Source organism: Lampetra fluviatilis, chromosome 26 (assembly GCF_964198595.1).
Source record: "Lampetra fluviatilis chromosome 26, kcLamFluv1.1, whole genome shotgun sequence".
In the NCBI taxonomy this organism is placed as follows: Eukaryota; Metazoa; Chordata; class Hyperoartia; order Petromyzontiformes; family Petromyzontidae; genus Lampetra; species Lampetra fluviatilis.
Window position 1 is genome coordinate 4,355,620 of NC_136300.1, and position 25,659 is coordinate 4,381,278.

Consider the following 25,659-nt stretch of genomic DNA (forward strand, 5'->3'; position numbering starts at 1 on the left):
TAATGCACAGCGCGGCCTTGTCGAGTTACGAATATCATAGGAATCGGAAGAAGAAAACCGCATGGAAATCGTTTTTTTTTCTGCCGCTCGTCGCAGTGATCACACAACCTTTGAGAGGGTGTGCCGTACGTACCCGCATCCCGCACAGGCCTTGCCTTCTTCTTCGTCAGCAGCGGCTTGGAGAGCCTTTGTGGCGTTCGAAAGAGCTCGCAGACAAACGCACTTGCTTGTCAAAGACCCAACGCAGAAGATCCCCTGGGACTTGATCTGCCACGAAGCTCATGGTCCACCCTCAATCGCATCCACTGCACAAAGCGCAGCAGATGCGGATGCCTGATGCACAAATGGAAAATTTTAATCTCTCCGGTAGCGAGCGACTGTTGTCGTCCAGAACAGAGACCGTACAACGCGTGACGACGCATTGCCAGATCCACAAACACGAAGGGGACATCGCAGCGATACCACTCGGCTGCATCCTGACGCGATGATCTGTCTTAACCACCTGAATGTGGCATTGTAAGTTGTTACTCTGCGTCTACATCAGCCGTACGAAAGAAGAAGATGATAAAGCAACAGCTAAACGAGACTCCCTCTTGCCCCAGCCACTCTTCCTCCCCACTCTGGCATTGCAACAGCCGTCACCTGTACACGTGAAACGACGGGTGTGTCTTGAATTGCCTTGAGAGGGAGTATCACGCAAGCGACACTCTCCCCTGCATCTGCTCCAGTTCAGTGACTTTCTTTTACAAACCCATGAGATTACATCAGCCACAGAGGGTCTAAACTAAAACTATTTTAATTTTAATTCAACTATAAACTCAACTTTTTATTTTACCAGGTAAGGCCCACTGAGCTATATAGCTCTTTTTTAGAAGCGACCTGCTCACAAATGATAACTCAAAGAAGTGGCTTATCATGATAATTGGCTTTTTACCCTTCTATCTGGCAACAAAACTGACAAGGAGTCATGTGGCTTATTGTGTGGACATGTATATCAGACAAATACTGTAAACGCACGTGTTTAAATGTGGAAGGGGAAACCCGGACAACCCGCAGAAAAATCCACGCAATCACGGGGAGAACGTGCAAACTCCAAATATATAAGCGTCAGGATCGGGATCGAACTCACGACCTCCTGCATACCAGGCGAGGTGGTCAACATCTCCTGGCCACCGTGGGTCTGCTCCCAAAACCGCTCAAAACAATTCCCACTCGACGGGAGGTCGCGTCTCCGTCTCTGCTGCCTCAATTGAACCCCGAAGCCCAAGCAAGGGTTGTCCACTAAGCCACTTAGAAATATCATCATTTTTTTCTACGACAAATTAAACTGAATAAATTTCATATTTTGCTAATTACGTGATCGGGGGGAGGGGGGGAGGGAGTGGATGGTTGGAGTAGCGAATGCCATGATAATCAAACGCGATGGTTCCTGACAGCGCAACACTGCCAAATGCAGTGTGTGTTGCCGGTGGAACGGCGACACAACAGAGGTGAAACGCCCCGATGTGGCACGACACATTTGCAAGCATCTTGCAACTCGCTGGCAATTACTCGCACCTCGCTGGAACAACGACCCCCCCTCCTCTCCCCTTCTCTCTCTTGGGTTTCGAGCGAGGGCGATTTTTCCACCGTTTAAATGTCAAATGAAATGAACCGGCCGTGCCATTTTCATCTCCGTGCCCGCTGCTTCCCTGAGTTGCTCTTATTGTTGTGTGCATAGCCTCAGGAAGGAGTCTGAAATTTTCGTTAAAAAAAAAGAGATAAACAAACACACACGCGCGAGCAAAATTTCGCCCCTACGTACGTACAAATGCACACGCAAGCAATTTATTTCTAAATGTAGGATGTATGCTTCTACTAATGTTATTTGTCAATGCAGGCAGCATTATAATGATTTTAAAGTGTTTTCCTCTTTTGTTGTCGAATTATACCATAATAATGTAATGCTTTGCAATGATCAATTGATCGCTTGTTTATGTATTGATGTATGTCCCTATTAGTTCAACACAAAATAAATGTGCGAACCTAAACGGGGGATACAAAAATAATGCAATTAAATAACAGCCCTATGGCGAGTGACCATATTCCACCGCGCAGACACTAATCTCTTCCTCTTAAAGATACATAAGATAATCTCGCCTCCTCCTCTGTTCGTAAAGGCTGCTCTCACAGTGTTACGGTTGATGCTGTGCACTTGGGCCTGACGTCACACCGGCTGGCACACCACGGGGGCCATCTCAGAGCGTGTGCAGTGTTCCACGCGGGATCGTGAAACACACGGGAGGCTGTCGTGAGTTTTAAAAAAAAATGTGGCCGCTATTCTCACAAGCGCTCGCGAAGCGCCATTCATCCTCGGGTGCTAACATTATCCATTGCCTCGACTCATCTTGCGCACGCCTCTGCATCCAGAGAGACACGTACACAAGATGTTTCAATACCTGCACCTTAAATCCGTGCTACTGGTCAACGTAAAGGTGCAGCCCTGCAATTACCTGCTCACGCCGTTGCTGGCGTAAGGGCCTCGACCAAAGTGGAGCGCTAGAGGGCTCCACTAAAATCTACGTATGTGTGTGTGTCGGACTTCTTTCGCACCGTACGTAGCCAACCGTGCCGATCGGAGGTGCGGGGAAATGTATTTTGCTCTGCTCTTCCATGCTGGCCAAATGTCTGCGAAGAGGTTGGGACAACCCACACTTTACCCCGCCACATGTGACCCGCCACATGTGACCCGCCACATGTGACCCGCCACATGTGACCCGCCACATGTGACCCGCCACATGTGACCCGCCACATGTGACCCGCCACATGTGACCCGCCACATGTGACCCGCCACATGTGACCCGCCACATGTGACCCGCCACATGTGACCCGCCACATGTGACCCGCCAATCGACAAACTTGTGGTTGTACCCGTTGATATTGCCGGATGGACAGAGGCAGGGGAATTTATTAAAAGTGCCCATTATCTTCACTGCCATGCCGAGACATCGAACTGGTAACCGGTGGATTGGGAGTCCAGTTTGCTCACCGTTGCACCGTGGCAGCGTGCGTAGTTTTGTGGAGGAAATGTTTGTTGTTGTAATCTGTGCGGTATAAATTCTCCCAAAATTTACCGCGGTTCCGCGCCCGCCTGTTATTTGTTCGAATATCGGAGGAACAAATGAGCTTAGGGGAAAAAAAAAGAAAGTCAGTTGTAAAAACATCAACAGATGGACTCTCGCTCGTCAACAATGATCCATCCGCATCCATCTCTTTTTCTCCAGCTCCCCTGCTGCCCGAGGAAAATCCATGGTGCACGCGGTTTCCTTCGATAAAAAAAAACAGTTTGAGCAATCGGGGGCATCGATCGGGCCAACATCATCAACTGGCTTCAGCGACAGCCGAGCGATTTGCGCGGCAGGGGAAGGAGAAAGACGGACACGAGACACGCGACGCAGAGGGCCGAGGCGCCTCTCTCTTTAGGACGACGTTTGGCCTGGGACTTGATCTGCCACGAAGCACATGGTCCACCCTCAAGTTCAAGTTCATTTATTAGGTATAGCCCTGTGAGTCATTCGGGTGCAACCGCAACAAACAAAAAACTAAAACATGAACAAAAAAACATCTTAAAGTGAATGTGTGACTAAGTGTAAACAGAAAATCCAAGAAAAGACAGCAAAATTTTGCAGAAAAAAACACCGTGTACACCAACGCTGTGTGCAACAATCCCAGTGGGATGCAAGTCAAACAACCAACAACAACCGCATCCACTGCACAAAGCGCGACAGATGCGGACGCCTGATGCACAAATGGAAAATTAAAATCTCTCCGGTAGCGTGCGACTATTGTCGTCCAGAACAGAGACCGACAGCCACATGGATGGGGAGGACAGGGGTGCCCACACTTTACCGCACCGTAGCCGATGCGGTTATGTAATATTAATGTTGCGCTGACATGATGATGATGATCCATATTTGTTCCGTGGGTTTAGGCCACGTGGTCGTTTTTATGGCAAAATGCGTGTCATTAAACCTCCACCGCCCGACAATGTTGTGTCACGTTTACAAAGTTGTGATGTGTTACGTGCCGATGTATTGATCACATTCTGGCCGATAAAGCTTCTCGGCAGTCTTTCAAATTGCTTTAAGCTTCGTCAGGTAATGAACTCGGAAATTATGATGTTCAATAATGTCTACTAATAATAATGTAGAAAAGTTCCCACGGACGTACTCGGAGACGGAGGTAAGTTAAGGGCTTCCGCCAGGGTTTATTAAAGGTGAACAATAACACACAGCAGGGTACACAACTGCCAGGGGCTAGGGGGCTCCTACTCTGAGTCCGGGTCCCTGCCGGCTGGCTCCGGTCTCTCTCTCTCGTGTCGGATCGTGAACTCTGCCGACTCCACCGAGCGGAGAGAAAAGCACCTCTACGGCTACCACCGGCTTCTCCCCAGACTCACCACTCGATCCCTCTCTCTACCCACTGGTTCCCTCTTCACCCCTCTTACTCTACCCGTTCCCACAGTGACCCCGCTTACGTCACGGGGTCTCCCTTAAGTAGCCTAGGAGACGTGACGTCATTGTACTGAACGGCACACCTGACGTCACGTCCCCATTTTACTCCTCTACAATAACAACAACATTCTTTCCAACATTATGCAGTCTCCAGCTCTTGTATCAATCCACTGCGTCCATATGCTGTGTTGGTCGTGTTGGTTTGTTTGATGAATTACTTCACCACGCTGATCAGGTTGGTGAAGGTGGCAACACAGTGTGGACTCGTTCACATATCACTCGTCATTGTTGTTAGCCGTGGCAGGGACTCGAAATTAGAGTTTCACGGTTCATAACGCCGTGTGCTAAACACTGCACCAACACTCCATCCTCAATGGTGGAGATATTAATGGAAATTGATGCTTCAAATGCAGTGGCGGCTCCTGCAAAATCTCTCAGGGGGGGCAAATGTCTGGATGATTGATAAGGATAAGGTCCACCCATGCAATGGATAAATTAACAGCTTAAGCATGTAAAGGCAACTTCACTTCTTTAATATTAATGAAAAATAAGGTGACTCTTACAATACATCTTGTTTGTTTCTATACTCACTATTAATATACAATCCACTCAAGTTTCTTTTATTAAAGATTCCACTAGGTGGCGACAAATTATATTGTTGGATGAAACGTGCTTACGTATGATGACGTAAGCACGTTAGGGCGAGCCCTCCCGGAAGCCATAGAGAATGCATTGCAGCGCCCCGTTCGAAAAAAAGATCTTTGAATGTAAGTCTATGGGACCACTCTGGGCGATTCTCAGCCGGAGTGAAATCGCCCAAAAAGAGGCGGTACTCCACAGAACGTGGCATGACGCTGATTGGACTATATCCAGAGGCACAGTGACGGCTAGCGTGACTCTGTGGTTGAATGACATTGGTGGTGCGTCGCCCAATCGCCCTAATGAAGAAACCGCCCCTGTTCAAATGTCTACATTCAGATGTGTTTGGATAAAATTATGCATGCGAAAAGTTATTTTGTTCATCCAGAAAATACTGGAGATGGAGCGATTATAATACCGCTATGATTGCAATTAAAGAGAGAAAGTGAGGCTTGAGCAATGACATCATGGCCAAGACTAATGTCGAACTGGCAGCCAAAGGAGGACATGGACCAAAGAGACTAAGCGATGACTTCGGATCCTGTGTGCAGGCCCTATATGGATTGCTATTTTGCAAAGAACGTGAAAGGTTGTGAAATCTGGATAAGGCCTTCATCCAGCAGTGGGTAGATCATGGCTGACAATGATGTAGATGAGTATTTGTGGCCAGATCCTGGACTACCCACAAAACAAAATCGATATATATGAGGTGGGGAAACAAAAAACATTCAAACTTTCTCTCAAGGTAGGTGTCTCGTGAAAATGAAATCAACACAATCCAGCAAAATCATGCCTCTGAGTCGCTAGATTACAGGTTAGCACTATCATTCCCAGCCAAATAATAATATTAATAATACACGGAACACATTCAGCGTATTTGCTTTTTATAAAAAGCAGTGGCTAGTGTCACTGAAGGGCTCTCTTTTATTTACTTAAAGAACAGCGCTGCGCTGAGAGGGGGATGACCGGTGCAAGAAAACGTATCCTTCTAAAATAACTAAAATAAATATAAAAACTAGATAAGCCCTGATAAAATACTGATGGATTTTAGGCTGTCAGCAGAGAAAGCGATTTAGCATTGCGGCCGCGTAAACGAAAACAGCGGTTGCGAATGGCAGCGCGCTTAAAATTATAGTCATAAGATGAGGGGGGGGGAAACTGTTTCACGTGGTTCAGCCGCAGTATCCCAATGAAATGAGTATTGACGGAGGACGTATCGTCACCCCTGGTTCGTGGAAGCAGGGTCGATAATGCAAGACGTGTGACAGCGCCGATGACAAATAGACGCCTTTGCTGCAACCCCCCTCGTAAATGAGTGTAATTGCATCATTACACTTGCGTGCACTCCACTCCTGTCTGTATGAACAAAATATAAAGTGAACTGATCTGTCTGCCGATGTGTGGGGAGGGGTAGTGTAGCGGTTAGCGCGCTGCACTACGAACCTGGCGACCCGGGTTCGAGTCCCGCTCACGGCCAACACCAGTGACGCTTATTTGAACCGGTCTTGGGCCTCCCCTAGGTCGACTCAGCCTCAAATGAGTACCTGGTGCGGTGTGTAAACATCGCCGCTAGGGAAACAAAGGCGGTCGGGCGTGGTGCTGGCCACCTACCCCCTCGTGTACCGTTCCGGTCTTAACAAACTGTAGGGACAGCACTTGCCCCTACAGTTTGTTAAGGCTATACGGGGGATCTTTATCTTTATCTTTGTATTCGTACGCACTTGGACAAGCGGTGGCGTAGCAGTTAGTGGACTGCCCTCTAAACCCCAGCCATCCGAGTTCGATTCCTGGCCATGGTTGACGTGATTGGAGGGCAATATTTGAACTGGTCGTGGGCAGACCTTAGGTCGACTCAACCTTGAATGGGTGCGGGTTGATGTGCTGTGTAAACATCAGCGGTGGAGGCACAGAGAGGGTGACGAATGCCACCCTCTCGTGAGTCACGCTGGCCTGACCGGCTCTTGCCCGGACGGTCTTTGTTGTATGTGCAACATACGTACGTACGTATGTTGAATTTCTTTCGCACAGTACGTAGGCAACCGTTGTATTTGGAGGTGCGGTGGGAAGGACAATAAACTAAACATAAAATAATTTATTTTATTTTCTACCTACGTGACTTTACCGAAAGAACCAAATAGTATGGATCCCTGCAGTCACGAAAACTTCAAATCTAGATTAAACGCAAAAAGACGTTCTTAAGAAATTAGTTTAAAATTTAGATGTAAAAGTGCACAGCTCTAGTGGTTTCCTAAAATCGGAAGGAAGAGCGTTCCAGACGGCCGCAGAGGCGCATCTGAAAGCGCGCGCTGCAGTGCCCGTCTTTGTTCGATGGCCAGGATGACCGGAGTGTCGCCTGATGGTTCATGCTTCTTGCGGCAAGCACTTTGTGTGTAATGGGTGCGACCTTTTGTAATGTATTTGTTGGGAAAATTAATGGACTGACATCACTGACTACTCGATCTCACTTTACCAAGACTGCTTAAGATTCTCTCTGGTTAACTTCAATATCTCCAGTCGGCCAAAACATTGAGAGCTACCGTTCCTCTCAATGACTGTCAAAAATCCTGTTGTTATTTTGTATTACGGTAAACTGTTGTTCTTCCGTTAGGTTCACGGAAGCAGCAACTTAATAGTTGTTATATATCTACAGTATTTACTTATCTATATGTATAAAAGGGAAATTTGTGAATGTGTGTGTCTGTTCGAAATATTTAGCGTACCTCCCAACATGCAACACACTTTAAATTTGGCATGTGGGTAGCTTCCAGACTCTACACAATGCAAAACGTCTAAAAATAGACTTTTGTATTTTGGGGGGGTGGGGGGCGCAATAATGGATATATTTTGCACGGCAAGTGAGCGGTGACGTCACATCTGTGATGTCACTCGCATGCGGCAGCGTCACGCAGTGTGCCTGCTGACGTCACGCACCCCCACTACCCTCGGCGTAGGCCGTGTGTTAATCCAAGACACGAATCCAAGTCTCGGGCGAAGCCGGGTAAGTCAAGCTAGTAACTGATAAATGGACTTTGCCCGCTTGCTATTTGCTTTTGTGTCATACTTCATGGATGGCATAAATTACTCGGGTCATTGATCGTTGAGGCAATATTTTAAAAGTGATTAGCATGAGAATTAAAGCAATTCATATATATATTTTTTTAAAACTTCAGCTGAGCCTACCCCATAAGTTAAACCATGAGTCATTGAGATATCATTTTTTGGGTCCAAATTAGAACAGTTTTGAACATTGGACTATTTTAGTTAGGAGAATAGACGTAACCGTATTAGTGCCAAATGTTATCATTTTATCCATCCTAAAACATAATAAAATTAACATAAAATTGTCACTCATAATTGACTATACCTTTATGTACATACAGCATGTGTTTATGTAAGTATGTATGTGTGTATTATGTATACGTGTCAACGAATTGATTTATGTAAAATGCCAAGACAGTTAATGCAGCCGACTCAATTTCCATCGTGAACTGCCTGAACGAGCTCGAAGCCATTTGAGCTTGCCGATGTTAAAGTCAGTCACGGAAATTCTTAAGCCGCAGGCGAGGAGCTTTATTGCACAGAATTCGATCGATAATAAACGACACGTTTGTGAACGCGACAATCTTGTCAGCTAGTGGAGCGTTAATGACAAGATTGTTTCCTCGCTACAAAACTGCTACGTGGCCTCTAACTCAAAAGCAAATGTGGATCGGGTATCTGGGTTCATAGCCGGCTCGGCCCCCACGCTGCCATGCGCTTGACCAAACAAGCATGCAAACTTCAACACTAGGGAGACAAAGGCGGCCCGTACATGGTGCAGGGAAGACGCGCAGATAAATGCGGATAATAGGACATGATTTCTGCCACTTTTGGGTTGCCCATTTGCTTAACCCACATTTCGGCACGAAGGATAGAATGACTTTGCCACAACTTGTAGGTTACTATTCTTATCTGTGCAAAAGTGTCGTTAATAGGTAGCATAGGTACGCGTCTAAGGGTAAGGTCCATGGATCGTTACAGGGCATGGATAGTGTCAATGTCAGGTAATAGGAAGACATATACGACAGCCTATGTATACAGACTACGTAACGTTACAGCATAAAGAGAAAACGCGCCCAATAGGGCAACTACTCCGGAGATGGAGCGCTGAAATCAGTTCACGTGCGGAAGTGAAATTAATGATAGCGACAGCACTGGATCGTGAGGAATGGTGACATTGTGGAGAGGCCTTCATCTAGCAGTGGATAGGCGATGGCAGATGATGATGTAGTAGTAGTAATTGTACATATCCATTGTCTACTGTGCACGTGCTATGTTACGTAATCCTGCATTTGTCTATGCGCTCATATATAATGCAAGAAGTGCAACGTTTTAATATTGAATGATATTGAGCCTCAGCCATCGTTTATTAAATTAGGAATGTAAGAAATCTTTTCATGCACTTTTGCGTTAATTATAATGGCTAAGTTGCGCGGCTGTTAATGACAATCATCTTTATCCGCGGCTAAATGACGGATCCTCGGCCTTTAATGCACGGCGAGTTGCAGCAAACCGACGCGTCCATGCGTTATGGCCTCGATCCATACACCAGCCACTAAGCAGGCAGAGATGCCCGGGGCAAAGTAGAAATGTGCAGAATCAATGGCTTGCTTACACATCGTACGGCATATGCACGCATTGATAAGAGACGAAATGTCACTATGGCTAACGACAGTGATGATGACGATTAGATTGGCTATCGTCCAGAAGATTTCCTGTAGAGTGCAGTTTGTTTTTTTGGATTATTTTGTTCGTGTGTTGTTTTTTTGTTGTAACCTGGCCCCAATAGAAAATGAGTATTTATTTCCGAATGGATTTTATTTGTGCCCAAATAAACCTAGTCGAAGCAGTTAAGTCGTCACGAGATTTGTTTTTAAAGGATTCTACTCATCATTATGGTCATGACGATTATTTTGATACTGTCTTAATGTCATCAAAATCTCCACATTTAAAGCCCGCATAAACATTACCATTCACTAAAGCCGGTCGGCTACGGGGTTTTTTTAAAGCCATCTTTGCCTCCTCTGGATCTTGAACGCAAAAGAAAGTGTCACCTCTTTTTTTCCAAATGTATAAAGCTGTATTAATATCGTTTAACATCTGTGTGTGCTCTTGAGATTTTAAGAAATGGCCAACTTAATGCTTATATTCGGTGAGGCTTGGATTTTTTTTATTGCACGTAAGTTTCAAAATTAAGGTTTGGCCAATGACTCCCAACACGAAATTATCTACTCCTCAAAGTGATGCCACGGGATCTCTCGCTTCCACTTTGCAGCGGCACTGAAATTCCCGATTGACACAATCGAGGCAGCAGAGGGCAATTGAACCGTCGCTTGAAAAATGAAACGGTAACTTCCGTCGATTTCCATCTTCGCCGGTTATGGGCCCCCACGCGGACACGCTCGCAGGCCTGTGATGCGTGCCGCGAGGAGCTTCCACGGTGTAACCACTCATCCACCCAGCAGGCAAGGTCGTCCTTACACCACAAAGCTTGACACGTGTGTAATGGTGCATAGCCTATATGGCCATCGCGATGCATTAGAGGGCAAGAGGGTGGTTGTTGGGTTGGGGTGGGGGGGGGAGTGTGTTTTTGTGGCGCGCAATTGGGTCCGAATTGCAGCGTTTCGATTCGATTTGCGTGTCGCCGTTTTATATATATGAGAATTTACACGCGCACATACACGCACACACAAACTGCACTGCAGAGAATGCTTTAAACAAACTTAAGGACGGGGGGAAGGGGGGGGGGAATTCGGTGTGAATGATATCATATGTTTCAATAAAGCCAATTATGTAAATTGTAAATTTACATTGCATTTTAATTAAGTCATTATGAAAATGGAACAAATTCCATCGTGGTCGTGTTTTTCAACTGCAGGTTTCAATTGTGAGAGTATATACACACACGCATACAGTATATACACACAGTATATATACACGCACGCATACAGTATATTCGCGTACACTATATGTATGTATGGGTAATATTGTAGACGTTCACATGCGTGTACCGTCTCTATGAAATGCATCTGTAGACCTCAACACACCAGACGTATCAATGCACCGCGTATTTTATTTGATTGTCAACAACCCTGCCGAAATGCCGGGGTCCGTACGCGTGCTGATATGTTTGTTCAAAGTTGTTTTTTGGAGAGGAGAGAGAGAGCCCCCCCCTTTCCGCGTGCATCTCCCCATGGGATGCACCAAGACCCCCCCCACACTAATGCACCGTTTTGTTTCACGGCGAACACTGCCAAGAAACAAACCCAGCCCACGTGGAAGTCGCGTGCCACTGGGAGCGTGATGGGCAGGGACACCGCGTGTGCTCACAGCTCACGCCGCCGCCGCCGCCACGATTTTCCCACATCACGTTCACCACCCCCTCCCACAGGTAACAAAGACAAAGATCCCCCGTGTAGCCTTGGCAGACTGTTGGGGGCAAGTGCTGTTAGCGAGCACCTATAAAAGGCCGGCACGGCACACTAATTGGGTGGGTTGGCCAACATCACGCCCGGCCGCCTTTGTCTCCCAACATCGCACCAGGTGCTCATTTTGAGGCTGAGTCGACCTAGGGGAGGGCCCAGGACCGGTTCAGATAATCGTCACCGGGTGTTGGCCGTGAGCGGGAATCGAACCCGGGTCGCCGGGTTCGTTGCGCAGTGCGCTACCCGCTACACTACCATACAAAGACAAAGATCCCCCGTATAGCCTTGACAGACTGTTGGGGGCAAGTGCTGTTAGCGAGCACCTATAAAAGGCCGGCACGGCACACTAATTGGGTGGGTTGGCCAACATCACGCCCAGCCGCCTTTGTCTCCCTAGTAGCGATGTTTACACACCGTACCAGGTACTCATTTGAGGCTGAGTCGGCCTAGGGGAGGGCCCAGGACCGGATCAGATAATCGTCACTGGGTGTTGGCCGTGAACGGGAACGGAACCCGCGTAGCCGAGTTCGTTGCGCAGCGCGCTACCCGCTACACTACCACACAGACGCACGCACCTGCCTGCCCCCAGCCCTGCTTTCCAAGGTCATTCACGCAGACTTTAAATCCGTAATACTGGTAGGAACCTCCTGGTTCCACCAGCCCACAGGCGATTACTGTGTCCGTCCGTCGTGCATCCAAAAATGGGAGGGGTGGGGCTGGGTGGAGAGGGGAGGGTGGGGAGGGGCTGGGTGGGGAGGGTGGGGAGGGGCTGGGTGGGGGGTGGGAGGGGTGGGGCTGGATGGGGAGGGGCTGGTCACCCCGTGGTGCCCTTATAAAACTCAATGTTTAACCTACTCACGCCGGCTTGTGCCCGCCCTCAAAGTCGGCCATATTTGCGGAATACACCACGCCACCGTTGACCCTGGCCATTGACCGAGCAACCCAACGTTCCTACCAGCTCCCTCCGCAGGAATGTGTTAAAGGTTTTTTTTCTGGGTTAGATCGCGTAAATATCAACGTGTCGTTAACCCACCACGACCACCAGCCACCCGACACGGCCGATCGAGGTTTGTCACGTGAACCAAACGTGCCAATTTAGTGAATCACTTCTCCAGCACATCGGTGTGTTGCAGAGTAGACCCACAACATTTCCCCCCCAAAACACATTCCTGTAGTGTATAGTAGTGTATAGTGTAGTAGTGTATAATGTAGTAGTGTGTAGTAGTGTATAGTCTAGAAGTAGTGTATAGTGCAGTGTATAGTAGTGTATAGTGTAGTGTATAGTGTAGTGTATAGTGTAGTAGTGTATAGTGTAGTAGTGTGTAGTAGTGTATAGTCTAGTAGTAGTGTATAGTGTAGTGTATAGTAGTGTATAGTGTAGTAGTGTATAGTGTAGTGTATAGTAGTGTCGTGTATAGTAGTGTATAGTGTAGTAGTGTATAGTAGTGTATAGTGTAGTAGTGTATAGTAGTGTATAGTGTAGTAGTGTATAGTAGTGTATAGTGTAGTAGTGTGTAGTAGTGTATAGTGTAGTAGTGTATAGTAGTGTATAGTGTAGTAGTGTATAGTAGTGTATAGTGTAGTAGTGTGTAGTAGTGTATAGTGTAGTAGTGTGTAGTAGTGTATAGTGTAGTAGTGTATAGTGTAGTAGTGTATAGTGTATAGGGTAGTAGTGTATAGTAGTGTATAGTGTAGTAGTGTGTAGTAGTGTATAATGTAGTAGTGTATAGTGTAGTAGTGTATAGTGTAGTAGTGTATAGTAGTGTATAGTCTAGTAGTGTGTAGTAGTGTATAGTGTAGTAGTCTGTAGTAGTGTATAGTCTAGTAGTGTGTAGTGTAGTAGTGTATAGTGTAGTAGTGTATAGTAGTGTATAGTCTAGTAGTTGGATAGTGTAGTGTATAGTAGTGTAGTGTATAGTAGTGTATAGAGTAGTGTATAGTAGTGTATAGAGTAGTGTATAGTAGTGTAGTGTATAGTAGTGTATAGTGTTGTATAGTGTAGTGTATAGTGTAGTGTATCGTAGTGTATAGTGTAGTAGTGTATAATGTAGTAGTGTATAGTGTAGTAGTGTATCGTGTAGTAGTGTATAATGTAGTAGTGTATAGTGTAGTAGTGTATAGCAGAGGTGTGGACTCGAGTCATGTGACTTGGACTCGAGTCAGACTCGAGTCATGAATTTGATGACTTGCGACTCGACTTGGACTTGCATAACAATGACTTTGTCCCACCTCTGAGATGTGGACTCGAGTCATGTGACTTGGACTCGAGTCAGACTCGAGTCATGAATTTGATGACTTGCGACTCGACTTGGACTTGCATAACAATGACTTTGTCCCACCTCTGGTGTATAGTCATGCATAGTAGCGTAGTTCATAGTAATGTGTAGTTTATAGTAATGTACAGTATAGTAGTGTATAGTGATGTATAGTGTAGTCGTGTATAGTAGTGTATAATGTAGTGTATAGTGTAGTAGTGTATAGTAGTGTATAGTGTAGTAGTGTATAGAGTAGTGTATAGTGAGTAGTGTTATGTATAGTGTAGTAGTATATAGTGTAGTAGTATATAGTAGTGTATGATGTAGTCTATAGAGTAGTAGTGTATAGTAGTGTATAGTGTAGTAGTGTATAGTGTAGTGTATAGTGTAGTAGTGTATAGAGTAGTGTATAGTGAGTAGTGTTATGTATAGTGTAGTAGTGTATAGTGTAGTAGTGTATAGTAGTGTATGATGTAGTGTATAGAGTAGTAGTGTATAGTAGTGTATAGTGTAGTAGTGTATAGTGTAGTGTATAGTGTAGTAGTGTATAGAGAGTAGTGTATAATGTAGTAGTGCTAGAGACCATCGCCAGAGAAAGGGAGTTGTGGACTGAGAAACGAACGAACGACATCTTGGAGGCTCTGAGCTCTGCGGTCGGCCAGATGGACGAAACAAAGTTTGAACCCGCGCGATTCTCAAATTTTTTAAAAAGTGAATTCGTAAAAAAAAAAACAGGCAAACAGGGGAATGCATGCAATCCTTGTTAACTGTTAATTTCTCAAATGAACCCTATTTTAACCGCAGTGGAGCACGCAGTGTGGATGTACATGCTTGTAGAGTTAACTTTACTGGCCAATGGGGCATTGATGTTGAGTTCATTAAAACAACCTCGAATTTTAATTCCAGTGATTAATGGGTGGGTGCAGTGTGGGTTTGCGCGTGGTTCTGTGAACGTAATTAAGGATAATAAGCCCAATAAGCATTCATATTTTAAATGCACAACTATAAAGCCAATTATGTGGCTGCTTATTTTCCATCAATATGGAAATAAAATTAACATGCATGTACAGCCAAGTACTATACAGTAATGGGTCTATTAAAAAAAACACACACGAAGAAAATAAATGAAAAAATTGATCATAAAATGGGATTATTAATTATATTCGCACGTATTGAATTACATTTTCCAAATGAAACGAGTACAGATTTGCGTGGGAAATGTGTGTACGTGTGTGGTAAGGTTCATACGCTGTGCTCTAATCCTATTGTGCAAGGGTTCAATTATCTTTGGGTTTATTCGGTAAAGTCACGTAGGTAAAACATTTTAATAAATTAACTCACGACGTTTGGGAAGCAGCACAAGCCTCCGTCATCAGGTGTAACTGCTCCAGTAAAAATTGCTGTAGCGTATGTACATTTTTACTGGAGCAATTACACCTGATGACGGAGGCTTGTGTTGCTTCCGAAACGTCATGAGTTAATTTATTTTCATTTTTTACCTACGTGACTTTACCGAAAAAACCAAAGAGTATGAATCCTTGCAGTCACGAAAACTTCAAATCAAGGGTTCAATTGCTGGCCACACACAGCCAAGGCAAATAGTTATCTGAACCTGTTCTGACCCTTCTCTGGCTCTGACAACACAGATATTGATACAGCGTTGGCAGTGGTGCACAAGGACATATCACGCTAACTCGACACATTCTTCAATAACAATTCCCTAAAGATGAACAGTTATAGAATAGGAGAAATGTCTGGCCATTTGCCCGCGTTCTTCCCTCTGCTTATGAAGGAGGTCTGCTACCCGAGACGTCGATCATTTAACTCCTTCTCGGTCAACTGAGCCCTGTGCAGGGCCCTTCCCTTAATCGCTGTGTAATGGCCCGCTGACACTACAAGTCTGCTTTCAAAGAGGACACTTGAGAACATAATGTAAAGTTAACTTCTGCGCGAGTGTTTTATATTGCCAAACTATTTCACGACGTCCCGTCCATTTATTGCGATGATATAACCACGAAATAGCCCTTGTAGCGGAGACGACACGTTGTAAAGAGGCGAGATGCTATTGCCCCGAGTGAGCAACTTGCTCTTCAAACTCGGCATCGCCCGTCCAATGTGTTTTATTGCTCCGCTGGTGCTGAGAGCGCCCGGCGCTAATTGCAGGCTGAGCTGACCTGGGTGTGAAGCCCTGAGTGGAGGCATGTCAGGATGGGCTGACCTGGAAGACGGTATCCCTGTACTCAAAGCCAAGCCCCTTTAAGCCTGTTAGGTAGCCAAATAGATAACCAGACAATGCATCGTCTTCTCCGTATATTTGTCTCCACGTAAACAAATTTTTGTATTTTTTTATCCAAACATCAGCCCCATGGTCATCATTTTACAAATGTACAAAATAAAATAGTGTGTGTGTGTATAATAATTTAAATCCCTTTGTCAATCCACTGCTGGATGAAGGCCTGTCCATGCTGGGGGTTGTTTGATTTTACTTCTCTTCGCGAGTCAGGCGAAAGGGGAAGGGTGCAGTGGCCACGATGGTTCAGATTTCACTCGCGACGAACGCTAGAGCCATGGCCAGCTATTAAACTTGTGTCTCTGAGTGTATCGGCCAATACTCTGGTCCACTGAACCACCGCTTCCCAACAACGGTGTGTCCGTTTACATTTCTACGCACATATATATTTACCAGTTATTGTCATATCTATATATATATGTCTGACGCGCGGTGCATTTTGCGCTTATTAAAACGAATTATGCACGTGACTACCGCGATCGGCGTTTAATAATAAAGAGAAGCGGTCGCAGCGTGACTACCCCGCGTTAAAGATTCGCCGGCATAATGAAGAGTGGCGGGCGAGAGAGGGCGGCTTGAGCGCTGCCAACGCAGTCGAGCGGGCCGGGCGCTCCTCAATCAAACTCCATCAGCCGCGAAACGGTCACGCACGGCGCTCGGATGCGCACCATCTCGTCGACAATCAGTGTCACGCATAATTTCCCATTATTTTTACATGGCTCCCCCCCCCCACCCACCCATCTACCCACCTACCTACCCCACCTTCGTCTTCTTCTTCACCCAGTCGGTGCGGCGAGTTTTTTTTTTCAATTTAAAAAGAAAGATTGAATTCGTTTTGTGTGCGTGCGTGTGGAAAGTGGGCACTGCAGTTAGTTTTGATACAGCTCAATATGACACAGCCTGACCACCGAAAACAACGGGGTTTTTTTCGTGAAAAAAATAATAGAATTAGTTTTGTCTGGTGTAGCCTTAACAGATTGTCGGGGCAAGTGCTGTTAGCGAGCACCTACGAAGGCCCGTACGGTACACGAGGAGGAGGGGGGTGTGTCGGCCAGCACCACGCCCGCCCGCCTTTGTCTCCCCAGTGGCGATGTTTGCACACCGCACCAGGTGGTCATGTGAGGCTGAGTCGACCTAGGGGAGGAGGCCCAGGACCGGTTCGGATCATCTTCACTGGTGTTGGCCGTGAGCGGGAATCGAACACGGGTCGCCGGCTTCGTAGCGTAGCGCTAACCGGGAGGTGGAGTGTGGTTATCACCCTTCATGTGCAGTTGTGATACGGCTCAATAAGACCAGGTCTGACCACCACCTCCCACGCCACAAATGGTCACCCTCCCACCACTGAAAACAACATTCCGTATCGATCTCAATACTTGATCTAGCACTGATACTGAGACATCTCAACAAACCCTTTCCCCAGAGTGAACTATATGTGCAGGTTTGTACGTTTGTGTGTGATATATAAACCGATTCTGGGCCTCCCTTAGACTGACTCAGCCTTAAGTAAGTACCTCGTGCAGTGCATAAGCATCAGCACTGGGAATAAGTGTGGAGCAGTAACATAGTGGCGAGTGGACAGCACTACACACTTGGAAACCTGAGTTCGATTTCCTGCCATGGTTAAGAATCAGGGGAAAAATATTTTAACTGAACCTTGGGCCTCCCTTAGGTCGACACGGCCTTAAATCAGTACCTGGTGCAGTGTGTAAACATCAGCATTGGTGGCGGTGGGGGGAAAGTGGCTGGGCATGGTGTTAACCATACCACCCCCTCATGATTCGTGCCATCCTTCATTCATGAACGGTACTTGCTAACAGCGCTGGACTCGGCTCAAGTAGGTTTCATGGAAAATGTTTGTCCTAGGTCGTTGGGAGCATGGCTTCAGTTGTTATCAGTGTAAATCATGATGATGTGGGATGTCCACGCGTGTCTTACCATCACCGGTCAGGATCTATCTACAGTTGAATGAACGCTGCCTAAAAACTGTCGCCATCCATCGTAGTTTTGTGATGCGCCGATCCATCATCCACATGGGTTGTTCCCATCACTCCATCTCTGCAGAGTGGATGTCCTCGTCGGGGGTGTGCTCCTTCACCTTCGGCTGCCAATCCCATTGACGCTCTCTCTGCCTCCGCCCCCCTCTGTCTATTTAAGGCCTCGCTACAGAGACAATCTCCCTCTCTGTGCCTGTGTTACTCTCTCTATGTATCTTGGTGATATCTGTCTGCTTATATGTCTGTCTATAGTTTTCTGGTTAGATTTTTGTTGCTATTTCATTTATACCTGATAATGATTGCTTGTGTTGCAATCGAAACGTCGTATGTTATTATTTAATTTATTATTTTATCTTTATACGTGACTTTACCGAAAGAACCAAAGAGTAACCCATTGATGCTCTTGGCCACCCATCCATCCCATCGAGCGACGTGTCCTGCCCAAACATTCTTGAGACTTGACCGACATTGTGTTCTTAGGTTTTTTTTCGGTAAAGTCACGTAGGTAAAAATTTTAAATTAATAAAAGTAGAATATAAAATAACAGCGTGCTTCAGCCGCACCGAACCTCACAAAAATAATATTCAGGGCCTACCTTGGCTCCTCCCACCCTCAACCAGTATATACACAAATACTGTGTTCTTGGAATTTCTCTCACTTGATACAGCTATCGTGCTGTGACGGTTCCACCTGAAGACGGATTTGTGTTGCCTCCGAAACGTCGTGATTTTTTTATTTTTTTTATTTTACTTTTATTAATTTTATTTTTTTTACCTACGTGACTTTACCGAAGAAAAACCTAAGAATATGAATCCTTGCAGTCACGAAAGCTTCAAATCTAAAATTGACCGACATTGCCTTACTCGGGTGAGTTTGTTGGTGGACACCGGCGGTGGAAAGGCAGTGCATGTCGAGTTTTAACGACACTTTTGTATATTTACGCGATCTAACCCAAAAAAAAACCTCTATTATGAATGGCATTGGTCGCGAAATCCTACTACGTGTTAAGGTTGCATGTTGTAGGATAAGGTGTGGCTACTTCCACCTTTGCCAAGATGTCTCGCCAGTGTGGAAGAGTAGGCCCAACACCCTCTAGAGGTGCCCTCTACACCTTTAGCGGAGGCCCTTCCCCCAGCAAGCAAATGCAGGGCTCCACCACTACATCAGAATAATCACTGTGTACAATCTTGGGCAGCGCTCGCTAGACGAAAAACACTCGATTCCAGCAACGTTAAATAAGTATGTTTCAACAGGCTTCCTGTTGTAACGTACAAATCGAACGGGATTTCTGCAAGATGAAAGACTGACTTATGTTGGTATCATAAGAGACATGTTTTGATGTGATCTGGTGCGTGCACTCACGCACACCGCCATGAGGACCCGCGTGGCAGCGTTGCCCTATTCAAGGCACGTTCCCCATCAGCCGCGTGCTGTAGGTATAGTACATCAAAGTCAATCTCATTCCCACGTGGGGGTCTTTAGATCGCTGTGCAGCTCTAGTCCAGCCCCCCCCCCTACGCCTTAGACACAACCTCCCCCCTCCTTACCCTCTCGTGCCCCTTACCACAAATACAAAGGTCCCCCCCCCCCCATATATCCTTGGCAGACTGTTGGGGCAAGTGCTGTTAGCGGGCACCTGTGAAGGTCGGCACGGCACACGAGCGGGTGGGTGGCTAGAACCACGCCCGTCCGTCTATGTCTGCCCAGTGCTGATATTTACACACTCGCACCAGCTACCCCATTTAAGGCTGAGTCGACCTAGGGGAGGCCTATTCGTCACTGATGTTGGCCGTGAGCCGTGATCGAACTCCGGTCGCCGGGGTTTACGGCGCGACCGCTACAACACACGCGCGCACACACGCACGCACGCGCGCGCACGCGCACATGCGTGCGTGCGCGCATAAAAACGCGCGCACGCAGATGTGAGCGCGCACTACGAGGCACATAAAAACGGAGAGAAATAAGAACTGCACTCGTAAAATATCGGTCGGACTTTCGGTCGGCGGAGTAAGAATTAATTTATCATCACAGCGTGAGCGAATGAATAAAGACGGACATAAAGCATCTTGGGATCGCTCAGAGTGTGAGAGGCTTTTGCATATCCATCAGCCGGCACTGTGCATGGCCACCCAAGCCAGACATTTTCTTTCCTTCAAACACACAACCCGGAGCATTTGGCAACTTTAACGCTTATTTCAACGCATTTATTCAGCCACAAAAAATAAAATGTATATTTAACCGTGGAATGCTCGATGTGTGCGCGTGTGTTTAAGTTTTTTTTCTCTTCTTGCTTTCTTTTCAGTTGCTGTTTCATTTTATCTGATAGTAATTGCTGCACCTGATATATTTGTGACTTTTCGTTTTGAGTCCCACAATTTTTCAGAAGTCATGAATACGAATGCTTTCATGCAGACTCTCAAATGACTACAAAAGAAAACAATTGCTGTAGTATTTTTATATACATGTGTATATCAAAGTATTTTTTCTGATGTATATGTAAGTACATATGTTGGTGTATGTGTATCAGTGTATGTGTGTGTGGTTAGCGCGCTGCACCATGAACCTAGCCACCAGAGTTCGATTCCCGCTCACGGCCAACACCAGTGACTATTATCCGAACCGGTCCCGGGCCTCCCCTAGATCGACTCAGCCTCAAATGAGTACCTGGAGCGGTGTGTAGTGAACATCGTCACGAGGGAGACAAAGGCGGCCGGGCGTGGTACTGGCCACCCACCCCCTCGTGTGCCGTGGTGGCTTTCATAGGTGCTCGCTAACAGCACTTGCCCCAACAGTCTGTTAAGGCTATGAGGTGGGGGGATACACGGAGGATCTCTGTTTTTGTGTGCAGACAAAGGATAGCTTCCTACTGGTCAACCTCGTGATGTATGCCGATGACCTCGTGATTACTGCTCACTCTGAGAAGGAGTTGCAGACTCTCGCGCTGAAGCTGAAGCATGTCACTAGCAGACGGGGCCTTACCATTAGCCCCACCAAAACAAAACGCCTCCCTGGTTAATCTTTATGTCATAAAACACTCGACTTGCTCAATTGCTTACCAGGCATGGGGAGGTTTTAGAGACAGAGGGGTTTCCATACCCAAGTAGTGTTGTTCGTGATTAACTAATCTTTGCTTCTGTGATAGTATGGTCTAACATCATGACCATTCGATAGAGCTACACGTGGTGGTTTAAAGAGACGCATGCGGCTCGAGACACGCCGGTTGGTCGAGAGTAGGGGTGGGGAACGTCCGGCCCGCGGGCCGTACAAGGCCCGCGGGCCGTGTAAGGCCCGCGAAATCATTTGGGTCTGGCCCTGCCAAGGCAACCGCAGGCGGGACTCGAAATTCAATAAAGCTCGGAGCAAACCTGGAAAAGCAGTTGCGAGTAGCAGCAACATCATCAACACCAGCTAACATCACACGCCTCGCCAAAGAGAAGCAGTTCCAGCCATCGCATTAGGGGTGAGTTAATGAAATGTTTGACCAAATATAACAGGCTAATTTTTAAGTTGATAATTTTGTATGACCCGCGAATGATGTTAAAAATATCCAAATGGCCCTTGGCAGAAAAAAAAGGTTCCCCACCCCTGATCTAGAGAATAGATGGGCTGATGGGATGCAGGAGACATTGAAGCTGATTGCAATTGCTGACGATTTGTGCCAGCAGTGCGAAGATCGTTCTTTAGCAACCACGAAGGGGTGGAGGAGCAACGCTCACAACGAATGGGCAGATCACCGGTGGGGCGGCCAGACACACAGCGAAGGTAGTAACGCAGCAGGGGAGCACAGGCGGTGCATCTGTCAGTCTTCTCAGTCAGGCTCGCACGTAACCCCTGGGTCTGTCTCATGAACTTCTGCCAGGGAGCCTCCGATGCCTCCTGGAGCCCAAAGTGCACCGAGCTCGCCACAAGGGTCTCCCATAGGTCGATTCCGCCTTACGTGTGACCCTGGCGTGGCGTGTAAATGTCAACAGTCACGGTGCTGGTCACACCACCTCCTCGTAAGCATTAATAGGTGCTCACTCACCATACTTACCCCAAAAGTCTAGACTTTATGGGGTGTGTTCGTGTGTGTGTTCACATGCAGGGGAGCGGTAGTGTAGCGGTTAGCGCGCTGCGCTATGAAACCAGCATCCCAGTTCGATTCCCGTTCACGGCCTACACCAGTGACGATTATCAGAACCGATCCTGGGCCTCCCCTGGGTCGACTCGGCCTCAAATGAGTACCCGGTGTGATGTGTAGACTTCGCCTCTCGGGAGACAAAGGCGGTCGTGCGTAGTGCTGGCCACCCACCACATCGTGTGCCGTTCTGGCCTTTATAGGTGCTCGCTAACAGCACTTGCCTCCAACAGTCTGTTAAGGCTACACGGGGAGTCTTTGTCTTTGTACGTATGAGAAGGGTGCGCACGCAATACATGAAAAGGTAATTCGACGCTGGCAACCTAATGGTTAACTTTTTGCATATTCCCTGATACTGATACTTCAATGCACATTTACCCGGAAGCCTGCAGTTAAAGCGACAGGGGTTGAACATCAACACATTGTAATTTTCCTTTACGCTTACCCTTTTTATTTTATTTGACTAAAATATTTTTAAAAACCCTGCCGCACTTTGTGAATATAATTGAGTCAGCAGGGTCCCTTGCCCATGCGGTGGGATTACTGAAAGCAAGTCCTGTGTGACTGCCAAGGATAGAGGATCGCTGGTTACCACTCCCGCTCTGTCGCATAATTTGCATTATTGCAAACAGGCGAAAGGACAAATCTGTGAACGTGTCTATATTTTCTTGCATGAGATACAAGTGAAAGTCGAAACATACACTCAGTGCCAAAAGCGTCGCCAATGGACTACAGTAATGTCATGATTAGGATGTTTTGTCTGTAGTTGTAATAATGTCACGGGCTGGGGACAACCCCTGCAACATGATTCTACACCAAAACCAGATGTGACTTACCGCCAAATCACAACCAAACCGTGCATCCAATCTCGTCGGATTTCCGAAGCTAAGCAGTGTTGTGTCTGGTTGACACACCGGATGGGCGACTGCCTGAGAATAAGCCACGCTACAGGCCTGGTTCTGCAATGTGGCCAGGAGGAGAGGACGGTGCTGTCATCAGACTCGTGGCTCTATTCGTGCAGAGCGAAGACGATTACTCATCTGTACGCGTGAGAGTTTTCTCCAGGTCGTCCGCTTTTCATCCGAAACGCGCAATCACGCAAGCGGCCAAACATTCCAATGCCAACACTCCCGAGAAAGATGATTGAGGCTGCGGGGCTTTCCAGGGTACAACATATCATTGTTATGGTATCATCATTATACTCCCAGAGTCACTACGAGTGGACTCCCGTACTTAACGGTAGATGTTGCTCCGTCATACTCGGGAGATATCGCTTCAGCGTACAGTCGGGTCCGGGTCTGCTTCACACTAAATCCCGCAAAGTTGAACGGGGACAAATTTAATTGGTGCTTTTTTTCGTTTTGGGGGGGGGGGGGGTATTAAATAGTGACCGGGCTCAGATGATGAACTTGCTACACTTGACAATAGTGAGTTCATAAAGGCCACCTTGCTCGTATCGAAACGCCACGATTTCGGCAGTGCGGTCCGCATACTCCGTCGAAACTGATTCAGAAGCTAGATCTTGGTGGTGTTACGCAACATCAATAACATTTATGAACGCAAGAAACGGCAGTATACGGACGAACGCGAGACTGCGCAAACTTTTAACATAGCCCCGCGTCGGTGTTTGCAACATCGACGTTTCTTATTTATTTGGGTCTTTCGGTAAAGTCACGTAGATAAGGTTCAAATAAATTAACAACAACAAAAATTGGTATTTTCTTTGAACCTACTTTTTGTCATTTCAACTACCTTTTATTATTTTCTTTGAACCTATCTACGTGCCTTTACCGAAAGACCCAAACAATATGAATTCCCGCAGTCACGAAAGCTTCAAGTCAAGATGTAGCGACGTCTCTGTGTACACCGGGAAGCGTTGCCGAGGAGGGCATTAGTTTGCGGTGTACAGCCAAATTCCGGTTTTTATTTTCCTTTGTCGAGCGCGTCGATCCGAGATGTCTTCGTTTCTCACTGACGCGACGGGGTGCGAGCGTGCGATGGGCGCTTCAAGGCGAATGCTCGCCGCCCGTGTTCTTTTTCTTCTTCTTAATTGTTTTACCTTTTATTTTTTATTACGTTCGCGTCTCGAGCAACGATGGCCTAGCGCGTGCGCCTTGGTGGACTCGGTGCTTTGACGGAGCAAAAAAAATTCGATTTAAAGCTTTCGTGACTGCAGGGATTAATCTTCTTGGTTCTTTCGGTAAAGTCACGTAGAAGGGAAATAATAAAATAATAAAAATATAAATAAATTTTATTATATTATTCTAATGATCAGTCACCAGAGATTGAGGCCATCGAAGGTCAACTTTAAAGTTTGCTAATCAAACAGGTGCTTGCAAAATGACGAACAATTTCTTTTTTACCAGGTAAATGCGGCCTATGCCGTAAAACATCCGGCCAGTTTTTTGTTGAGTAAGTTTGTTTCAAATCGGAATACTGAGGTAATGGACGAAACAAAATTTAAGCAAATACAGTAACATTTCGATTTAAAGCTTTCGTGACTGCAGGGATTCATCTTCTTGGTTCTTTCGGTAAAGTCACGTAGAAGGGAAATAATAAAATAATAAAAATAAAACATTATAAAATCATTCTCACGACGTTTCGGCCACAACGCTAACAGCCGTCCTCAGGTGAATAACAGGTCTGTCGGGAAGTCAGCGTCTGAATGAAACACCACCAGGCTTGGAGCGTATATTTAAGCTGGGTTGGAGGGGGAAGAGCGCCTTGACAAAAGAATTTGCATATCCAACCCAGCTTAAATATACGCTCCAAGCCTGGTGGTGTTTCATTCAGACACTGTCTTTCCGACAGACCTGTTCTTTACCTGAGGACGGCTGCTTGCGTTGTGGTCGAAACGTCGTGATAATGATTTTATTATGTTTTATTTTTATTATTTTATTATTTCCCTTCTACGTGACTTGACCGAAAGAACCAAGAAGATGGAGCAAAAAATGTTACGCCGAGGCAGCGTTTGTCGTCGTAGTCCTCTCTCTCCCAGCCTCGAGCGCCGCGGCCACATGCTGCAGCCTTCCCCTTGTCGCAGGGTTGGCACCTCTGAGCTCCACAACACAAACAAAAATTAACCCTTAAAAACAAAGTTTTCCACTATAAATCCTTTATATGCGTGGCATCGGTTTTATTTTATTATTCATGAGTAAGAGTTTCATTTTTATCACGTTGGTATTTTAAATTATATTAGAAAAAAAATTTTCCTAAAAGTGTTAAATTTTGGAGAAAGTAAATTGTCACGCACAACGAGTCTGTGTGCAAAATGTCAGCTCGATTGGATCACGGGAAGTGGGTTAAAAAACGACCGAAAGATTTGCACGGTCGTGAGCACGCAAGCAAGCAAGCGAACTTAATATAAAGAATTTAAATAAGTATAACCCGTAAAAACAAAGTTTTCA

The 25,659-nt window shown here is 46.3% G+C and overlaps 1 long non-coding RNA gene across 2 annotated transcripts in view; it reads right to left on the reverse strand.

Annotated features, from left to right (window-relative positions):
* The window catches only part of LOC144941979 (uncharacterized), a 111,273-nt gene that overhangs the window by 70,879 nt on the left and 14,735 nt on the right, over positions 1 to 25,659 (reverse strand). The window lies entirely within an intron of this gene.